Source organism: Cyprinodon variegatus, unplaced genomic scaffold (genome assembly GCF_000732505.1).
Source record: "Cyprinodon variegatus isolate N-32 unplaced genomic scaffold, C_variegatus-1.0 Scaffold102, whole genome shotgun sequence".
NCBI lineage: Eukaryota > Metazoa > Chordata > Actinopteri > Cyprinodontiformes > Cyprinodontidae > Cyprinodon > Cyprinodon variegatus.
In genome coordinates this window covers 1,181,738-1,192,677 of record NW_015150555.1, presented here as the reverse complement: position 1 = coordinate 1,192,677, position 10,940 = coordinate 1,181,738, and positions in this window count along the sequence as shown.

The following is a 10,940-nucleotide window of genomic DNA, read 5'->3' as shown; positions in this document are numbered from 1 at the left end:
ATGTTCTTTAGACTGAACTGTCGCGCTTCTCATTGCGTCACACCTCAACCCGCCTCAAAGCCAATGCTGATTGGACGTTCGTTTGGTGAATGGCTCCAAATTTTCTTCAACGGAGAGTCTCCAGACTGATTAGCGAGTGAAATCTTGAAAACTCACGAGATCAGGATGGTCTCACGAGGCTATAGATCTAGAGCTTCCAGATGGAAAAGTGTATATATACTGTAAGGGACAAAGTTGGGACAAATTAGGAAAAAAGTGTTATTTTAATACAGACAGACAGAAAAGTTTTCAGCCTTAATCCAAAAACATTCTGTAGTGGAAAACTAATGCACCACATCTACAAAAGCAAACCATCCCTACAGTGAAACAGGGTGATGCCACTTTCATGCTGTGGTAATGCTTTGTTTTAATGAGGGCAGGGAACCTACAGTAGATAGAGCTAAACGTATAGCTGAGTTAAAAGAAAAAGACTGTTAGAGGCTGCAAAATATGGGAATGGAACACATTTTTACCTTTCAGACAGACAGCTATGGCGGACCAACTCTGCCATATTTAAAAATAAATACAGAAATAAATACATTTCTACCTACATTAATTTGCTTATTGTATTTGGGGGGGCAATTAATTGTATGGTTATTTATTATTTCTGTATTTATTTTTAAATATGGCAAAGTTGGTCTTCCATTGGGAGCAACTGTAAATATAGTTCCAGAATTACAATATGACAGTTTACTTGCTGTTTATAGATGCCCTTTATCTGAGTGGAACTTATCATTTAAAAATATAGTTAAAAAAATGCATGCCAATGAACGACACTAATTTGACAGAGAAACCAAATGCATGGTCAGTCAGGCATTGTTACCCCAGCAACCCTTATTTACAATCACAGTCAGGCAGTAAAACAAAAGAAGCTATACCAAGTCATTCAACATGTACTGTACATTTTGCACCGGCCTCATAAAGTAATCCAAGATAAATAACTACAGGTTAGAAAAGGTAGTTTTACTTAGTTGAATCATTGCTTTGTGGGCTTGCTGTTAAGATCATTTATTTGCTTTTACCACCGATTAAAAATAGCAACCCTGTACATGCTAGACAAGTGCACAAACTCTGCCCAATCATCAAAGTGGGAGTTTATAAGAGGGATTTTCTGGAGAGTGCTCCTACCAAGGGTAAGCTGAATTTGGCAACTGTTTTAACAAGCCACTTCAGCCAGACAACAGCCGTATTAATCTTTGTCTGATTCAAGCGTTCCTGTTTCAACAGCAGAGATTATACTCATCTATCACCTGGAACTTGCAACTTTACGCAGAACACACACTCTAACACATACTCTCTACTCCAAATATTGTTTGAGTAGATGTACTTTTTTCCCCCTAGTAACTATCGAGGGAATGCTGGATTTCTAGGGCATATTTTACAAAAATACTGCACTTAGCTAAAAAAATAAGTTTCCCTCCTTGTCTCTTCAATCTCAACACACAACAGAAAACTTTAGTAAAAATCATGATCAAAACAAATTAGATTTTTAAATGTGGTAGCACAGTTTGTCTATGTAAAGAACATAGCCATGAAGGTTAAAACGGATTTCATGTAAATACACTATGAGATCTGGTATGTTCTTCTGTTGTTGAAGTCAATCTGATTCAAGAGTTATGTTCATGTTGCAGGTCTTGATACTCAGTTCTGATTGTTTTTGAGGAAATCAGATTTTTTTTCTGCATGGTAGTTCAGACAGCTACTAAAGTACGACCACCATCAAACCCCAGTCTGCGCGTTTAACAGCGCCAATGCAAAGCTTATACGCGAAAAGACAGTGTACAAAGCACTGTTTAGTAATGTTTGTCAAAGTCAGGTAAAATATGCCGTTGGTGTTCACACAGCAAGGGCTTCAAAAGCGATTGGATATCTATCATTTAGTAGCATATAGTGGCACAAATCTTACTTTTTTAAATTGAAAATTGGGCTTTTCTGACTGTCATGAAAAGTCAGATATGTGTCATATGGGCAAAAATCCTATTTGGCATTTACAGGAAGTTCGAATGTAGCCTAGTTTGTTTGTTATACATTCACAAAAAGCGTATTCAGAACTGCATCCAATTGTCTTCACCATGTCTAGATACCTATGTGGGTGTGGTGCCTCTTAGTGTTGTTTTTGACTGCCAAATTAAATTTAGTCTTTGTTTTCATCTTCAGGACAAAAACTGTTATTAGTTTTAGTCATATTTTAGTTCTGTTTTAGTCGACTAAAACTCTAGATGCTACAATTGCTGGGTATGAAAAGCTGTCGGCAGTACATCATAACTGTTGGGCATAAAACTTTGATTTTTAGAATTCAAATAAATGTTTTTATGAATGAATGCCCTACTTTACACAATGGCCACTCACAAAAGTTGTGATGATAGCAGATCTAGTTCAAGACAACTTATTGGTTAAAATAGTAGACAGACAAACTAACAAAATTTACAATAAAGAAATGTTTTGACATACAAGGTTTCCATCCAAAAGCAAACACTTCCTGATTATAAATTATTCACAGATCAATCAAACTCCACTACTCCACAAAAAGCAAAGAACAAAAACATTCTTCTTTCAACTTTGAAGATTTTGTCTTTTTTTTTTCTAACAATTTGTTCCTTTGGTTACCGGTGCTGGTACCGGTAGATTCAAATTCATAGGGATCTGATAAAAGAAATTAGACAGAGAACGTACTTAATTGCCTTATAATGCCGTGGCAATCTGGAGCTAAATTTCTAGAATATTTTAACTAAAATGATGAAATATTAAAAAGGAAACAGAGAAAATCTTTCAATGACAATACAAGGAAACATTTAAACCATATTTGCATAGATAGAAATAAGAACTGTAAGAAATAAATATTCAAATATCTATGTACCTTTTCATCTAAGTCTGTATCCAAAAATGAACAGAATGCAATTGAATATTTGCTTTGGATATCATTTAGGGATTCCTTTTGGTAGAAATTAAAGGTTTTCCATCATCGCTTGTGAGCTGGTGTAAATAAAATCTTGATAATTAGGCAAAAGTATTTTTTTTATGCTTGGCAGAGGATGATCAACCTTATATAGTTTCTTAAGTAGCGAGGGCAGGAAAAGCCATATTGCTGAGAGCAAACCATCATTGTGGAGTGTAAAGCACAGAAACGGAGCTGAGCATGTGCAAAGACACAGTTCTGCACAAGCACAGCTGGAAGAGCAGAGTTTGTTCAGATCTCAGCATGCAGTTCCGGCCCATTCCGGATTATTTTCATCCACGCTGCAGCTGTCGTGGTCCCTCTGTTGTCATGTAGAATGTGCACAGATGCACGCCAGGTGGGCAGCATGACCAAACACAACACAGCAGCATGGCTGGTGCTGCTTAGCTCATGGCTCGTGCTTACTGTAGCTTTGTCCTACTGCACAGTTGAGTAGACACATCTTCATATTAGATGCAATAAAACATTAAAAAAATAAAAACATAACAAAAATAAAACAATTGCCACAATTCAGTTTCTAATGAAAACAAATGTATTTTTCGGTGGCTTGCACTTATCAAATCTTAAATTTTTTTTTTTTCAAATTAAAGCTGTTTTTACATAGACAACATTGAATACCAGTCAGCAGGATCTTATTCCACCATATTTACCTTACTGTGCTGTTCTGAGGTAGAGAGAACTGGATCAGTTCTTACAACTCACTAGTCTGAGCTGGACTTTTCTGACCCAACTGGCCAGATTTGGATATGTTTTTTTTTATTTGTTTTACACATTTAAGGAGAACATCTGAAAAGAAATAGGTTCAAGTGTTTCTGACAAGTAGCATTTCCATTGAGTCAATCAACAGAATCTTTATGTATTGATTTTTGTAATTCAAGGCTGTCTTGAGTGGTAGGCTTATTATGATAATACTGAGATATTGCAAAGGCTTAAAGGTTGGCTTTTCCTTATTTTAAAGAGCTATATCATACTGCTGTGAAGAAGTGTAATTTTGTGAACTTGTCAGGCTGTTCAGGTAGTTTTATTATTATCATTTAAGGGGGTCATAGAATGATTATACAGTATAGGGTTTTTGGTGCTTGTACTTAAGGTCTCTGAATAGGGAGTGTAACATTGGTTGGGCTGAAAATGGCATATTTGCTGTTCTATAAGCCTTAATGCAAGCCTGGTAAAGAGCACCAGAATGAAACGGCAGGTTTTTCTTCCTTTTATGGTACGCTCATGAATATTTAGATGAGCTGGTTGGTTGGTTTACAACGAGTAAAGCTGCTGAGAAAAGATGCGTCATAGCAACAAACATTCACTTACTGAAACATCGAGATTGTTGATATTGTAGGGTGACCAGAAGTCCTCTTTTTCCCGGACATGTCCTACTTTTCATACCTAAGAAGATGTCCAAGGGAATTTCAAAATCTACAGTGCAGCAGAACCTAGCCATGAGCTCCAGGGCTGGTCCGGAGCATGTGTCTCTGTTCATTTGGATTCTACTGAAGGAAGAGTGAATGCAACCTGAGTGATAAATTGTTCACTTTGTAAAATGAACACAAAAGGCCATGGGTTAAAAATATAATGGTACCTTTATTAACCACAATCACACAGCATTATATCTAATAACTAAGTAAAACACTAAACACTACTGAAGCAAAATTTAAGAAATAAGCGGGGAAGAGGGGTTTAAGAGTCCATTCAAAGTCTGGGTGATGTTCAAAGTTTAATATGCAGAGCAATGATTGGAATGTAGTCTGTGTTCAATTGCCACGCTGCCACCTTGTTCCGAATTTTCATTGAGACTGTTTTCTTTTTCATCTTCGTATTTCGGTAAAATGCGTTTTTGTTCCTGAGAGGAGAAATACAGTGGTCTAATTTCTGTACTCATGAAGGGAGAGCTACCTTAAACCTGCCCATTCATACATGCGCATTTACAGGTTCATGATTAGTTCAATCTGGACTGAGTTACCGAGTTGATAACCAGCTTATGGTGTTGCTGATCTTGATTGCCATTGTTATGGATACGTTCATCTAGACAGACTGGAAGTAATTCCACTAATTTGACCTTCCTTTGTGGTGCAGGCCTCAGGCCTCCCAAAGAACAGTCTACTACAAACTATAGAGACATTAAAATCTGTAATAAAAAATGAAAACAAAACAAAATAAAAAACAAAGAATGTTTAACCTTCTCTTTGATAAAATCCCTAGCCTGAGTCAGGGCATTTTGATGTCTGAAGGCGATTGGAACATTATTGTATAAACACAACAAGTGTTAAAATAAAAACAAAAAACAGGCTCCTAAGGAGACAAGCCTTTGTGGTATTTTGGTGGGAACTGCATCCTCAGTTTAATTAAATTCAACTCAACTTTAACAGGAAGCCAGTGAAGAGAAGCTAGGATAGGAGAGATATGATCTCTCTTTTTAATTTTCATCAGAACTCTGGCTGCCAGATTATGGATCAGCCGAAGGCTTTTAACTTAAGTCTGTGGACTTCCTGATAGTAAAAATTTATAACAGTCCAGCCCTGCAGTAACTAATTTTTTGACTAGTTTCTAAGCATCACTTTCCTCAGGAAAAAGAGTGTACACATTGCTCAGCAGCTAATGAGGTTCACCCCAGGATCATATTTTTTGATTAACACTAATGAAACACATCCTGTGATGGAAGAATAATGAAATAGCATATATATAAGACCATAAGGCTTTATTTCTAACTGTTCAAGGGCCACTGTCCTCCAGCTTTTGCATGCAACCGTTTTTCAGCACACCTAAAAAAATTTAATGAATAATGGCCAAGGCTCAGCTAAACATACAAAGATACCAAGAAGGTAATTTGGCCCTTTGTGTTGGAGTAGGGATGCATGCAAAAGCAACAGGACATTGGCACTCGAGGAGAAACATTGTCTACACCTAAAATACCTAATCAAACTAAGAAAACATACAGTGAATACTGGTATCCTCAAAAAATTATGCAAGAAATTAAAAAAGGCATTTAAGGTAGTAAAAATGAATAATAAATATGAACAAACTATTATCTGGGATAGTATTAAAGCAGACATGTGATGACATTTAAAACAGAACTGCTTAAAATAAAAGGATAAACAGGCTAAAATGGACAAAATTGGGAAAGCAATTGAAAAATTATTAAAATAACACCGTACAGCTACAAGCACTGGTAAAAAAATTTTAAAAAGTAAAAAAAAAAAAAACATAGTGACCTTGCAAATGAGGATAATAAAAATAAATTGAGATTTATAAAACAACATTTTACAAATCAGGGACCAAAACAAAACGATATCAGCAAAATGCCAAAAAGCATTTGAGATAAGGACTACAATTAATTAGAAAAGAGATTAAAAACCCTATTAAAAAACAGTGTATGGCCAGTCGGAAGCTATATGCCAAAATAAATTGGAAGTTAATTTTTAAGTTGACGTCTTCCTTTCATAGAAATCATTCAGTTCAATTAATTGAATTTCTATAATGCCAATTCACAACACATCATCTCAAGGCACTTAAAAGTTCACTAGATCATGCAGTCAAATTGACTCAAAGTCTTTGAATTGCATTGACTTGAATGCAATTCCTCAAACTAAGCATGCTTGTAGCGACAGTGGAGAGAAAAAAAACTCCCTTTTAACAGGAAGAAACCTCCAGCAGAACCAGGCTCCGTGTGAGCAGCCATCTGCCGAGGCCGACTGGGGTTCAAGGAGACAGAAGCAGAGATACAAAAAGCAACTGTAAAAGGCGGCCCCGTCCAGGAAACACACCGCCAGGCAGACGACCTCTGAGCCAACTCCCATGTCAGAGGATGAAGAGGGCACATCCAGCCAGTCACAGTCAGAAAAATAGGACTTCATTGGAAAACAGGCCAATCTAGAACATCTGTAAACAAAGGTGTTTATGGCAGAAGCACAGCTGATATTTCTCTCCAGGATGGGGTCACAGCCAAACAGGAACAGACTAAACGAAGCTAATATTAGAAAAAGAGTATAACGTTACAGGTTGAACTAACAGATTCTGCAGAGTGGGAGAATAGAGATAGAATGAAGCAGAGTCTGTATGTCCCTATGTCCTCCTGGAGTCCGACGACAGGCCAAGCAAACAGATCAGAGAGGGGCAGGCAGGCTCAAAAGTCAGAATAAAGAAATAGGTCAGGATCAGGCAAACCAAACGCTATTAGTAACACTCAAAAACTCTCTTCACCAAAGGCTCAAGAATAATCTGGCACTGATGGCAAGGACCAAGGAGTTTAAATATAAGCAGGAGCTTGTGGATCAGATGAGCTTGACAGGGCGGAGCTAGACAGGTGAATGAAATTGGGAATAAAGCCAGCCATCAGCGCCAAAACCAGGACACTGACTTATCTACTGAAAAAGTGTGACATTTCTATTTGGTGATCAACCAAATAGATTTTAAAGGAACTACACCGAGAGTAATGCAAGCTAAGTTTAGGAATCTCAGAAATATGGTTGTCCTGGCAGTAACCCAGCGTGAGTAGAGATTGGGGGAGAGTTTTACCTTAAGTGTGACAACAGTATCATATATAAAATTAAACAATTGACGTGATTGTGACATCTATTTTTCATCCCAAATTTGTTTGTTTGTAAAAACAACACACACCTGAAAATAGCTATAGGAAAGATGGTTAAAATCTCCCTAAAAATCATTTTCAGCCTTCTAGATTGTGATTTTGTTGCAATCTTATGTGGAAAGGGAAACTTGGCACCTAAACTGAATGCTTCTACAGTGTATGACACAGACCGAGGTAAAGAATCAGATGTTTCAGAGAAAAACAGATGAAGTAGAGCCAGAAGAAGAATGGCAGCTGTCATCAGATTGCAGAGCACAAGTTTAGGGCAAAGCTCTGTATGTTCTGGAGCCACTAGTAGAACAGACAGCACCACACAGCAGTAAAAACTCACACGTGTAAAGCAGAGCATATTGTAGGAGTAGCAACAGACAATGGATGATTATAGGGCTTGAACTCACTACCTGATTTCAACATTAGAATCTGTAGACGCATTTGTTTTAATATTACTTATGAATTTATTTTTCAGTCTTATAGTGTTTTAATTAATTTGATTCAATAATAAACTACATAAAAAGGGTTAAGATATGAAAAGTGTGTCAAAGTGCTGTTTTTATCTTTAAAGCATATCTTCGTCTTTACACACATTTATCATCCTTAGTTTATACCATATAATATAGGAATAAGAATTTATTTCAGACAATTTCAGATAGACAATTTAACAAAAAAAAATTAATTAATTAATTCATTAATCAGTCAAATACGCATATAAAAATAGTAATCATCAACCAAACCAAACAATAATTTCCAAACAAACTAAATTCACCTAAAGATAAATAGAAACCAAACCCTCCACCAGATAAACCTGTCAGTATATACAGCCAGATAACTAACATGGATTAATGTAAATTGTCTGAAAGGGGGTATGATGAAGTAAAACTTATTATTCATACCCCCTCTCCCTCTAATTAAACATAAATTTACTTAAATAGAGTAACCGTACTTTTAAACTTGTCATATAAATAATAAAGCTATTTATGAGATTTGTACAATGCCGACTATAAGTAGAATTACAATACTTACTGGTGCAGTTTTTTTATGTTCTTAAGGAATAAAATGAACCTTTCTGATTTTTGGAACTGATCTCCTAATTTAATCATAATATTTTTCATTATCACAACAAGTACTGATATCTAACATTGCTTTTGCAGCAAGGATGTATTTGTACTAGCTGAACCTTATCAGTCTGGTGACAGCCTATTCTTTGGCTAGCTTTGTTGAAAACATGTCTTGTGTCTTCAACTTGTTTGTTTGATGTGAAACACACAGCCGGATCTTGAGTTAAACTAAAGAACGTTATTTGATACAAAGTTATTTGCAGAGATCACACTACAATAACAAGCTCCATACCAGCCCAAGAATGTGATCTGATTCACAGCATCCATGTTTTCAAAATTTAAAACCCTGAAGCTCCACCTCAATATTTTCCAGATATTTTCTTTTTCCCCCAATTCCCAAGAGCATGCTGAGGAAGGGTTATTGTTGTAAACATACCCTATATCTGAACCTTCTTCAGTGCTGTAAAACAGTCAACCCTAAAATTCCCCAGCTAGAGGGGCCTGGAATTAAAGCCCCCAATTGGTCATAAAACACAGAGGGGTTGGAGCTGTGGAAAACAAACCCTACATCACATTCCAGTTCTTAGACTTACATATCAGATATTCAGTATCTAAGTATGTTAATATGTCTACATGATGTGAAATTCTAAATCAAAAACTTGTCACATAATATGCATTAAAATGCATCAGAATATCGTTCAGAATATCAAAGAATATAATCCTGATCTGTGCTGATTTTTTTTCACTTCTCACTTTGTGCCCTACAAATTGAAACAATGTCCTACATTTGGCTAGGACATATTATAAAAAAAACAACAAAAAAAAAACAAACAAAAAAACATCCAGTGTAGATACAAAGCAAAGCCAGACTTCATGACCATCCTGCAAAGCATACCATTTAACCGGAACAGACAGATTATTATATAAAAATAGTAGAAACTATGTTTTAAGAAAGAAAAGCTCAGCAATAAAAGCTCTTGGATGTTTTATAGGTACTAGATCCAGCAGTGAGAGGTGATTCTCATAGAGCAATCTATGAAGTTTGTCAAAGTTTTTTTTGTTTATGTTTTGGGAGAGTGAAAAGGGGAAAGCAAATAAGAATGTGATATGTTAACATTTTCAGTAATCTTTTCTTTTGCATTGGGGGAATTGACCATGCAGAAAGATGAAGTTCAGAAAATGCTTAGCAATTTATAAATGTAAACAATATATTATTTCAATCTGAAAAACTCACAGAGAGAGAAAGATGCAATTAGAAGAGTTTATTGATACAATAGTTTGAACTTTGGCGCTCAGGCCTCGGCAGGAAACATAAACGCTGATTTATACTTTAATGCAGATAAACTGATGTATGAGAATAAGGATATTCCCCCCGGGCCTGAAACTGGTGGTGGAGTTTAGATAGATGAAGTTTGGTTAATCCATAGAGGCTGGTATACAGGGTGATGCTTGAGTTAGATGTCACTGAATGAACAAAGTTTGCATAAACTGTCCATTAACTGTCCATGAAGAGCAAGCATGAAGCGACTGTGGAGAGAAAAAACTCCCCTTTGGGAAGAAATCTCTGACAGAACCAGGCTCAACGTGGCGGTCTTCTGCCGGACCGTTTAAAGTGACAGGGAACTCCATGAAAGTCTGGAGGGAGTACACACTGGAGGTGAGGTTGAAGGAGCATCGAGGAGGAGTCGGATGAGTTTACTACAATGGTGGAGAAGGGGATGGAGGTGGGTTGTCTGAATCAAAGTCTGACATAGGTGCGATGGATCTTGCGCTTGTTGAAGAGCAGGCCTAGAGATGATTTGGAGTGGCTTTAAGTAGAGTGCTGGAAGATGATTGGGCATCGAGGAAAGTGGCTTGAAGCGGGTTAGCTGCATCGGAGGCGGATCAGCCTCAGATTGAATGGAAGTAATCAGAGTTTCTTCAGTTGAATTTCCGCCTTAGCTTCATGTTTAACAAATTGCAAAATTATCAACTTTTTTCAAGTGCCGTTTTGCAAAATTACTTATGTGTAATTTTAAAGTGTCCCTCTGTAAACTGTATCAATCTGGTGCTCTTGGGGACTGCAACTGATTTGATGAATACCCTAGGTGAGCTCTGTTCGGGTGGGCCATTTTTGTTTCTTTATGGTAATTCTTAGAAAATTTTGTAGATGCCCTAATGTCATACATATTACCTCTTCCAGAACAAATTTACTATTTTCAAAAATAATTATAATAAATAATAAAATAATAATAACTTAAAACTTTTTATATTTAAAATAAAACTAAGCTTTTAAAAATTCACATTTACGGAAGACTCAAAGATCACT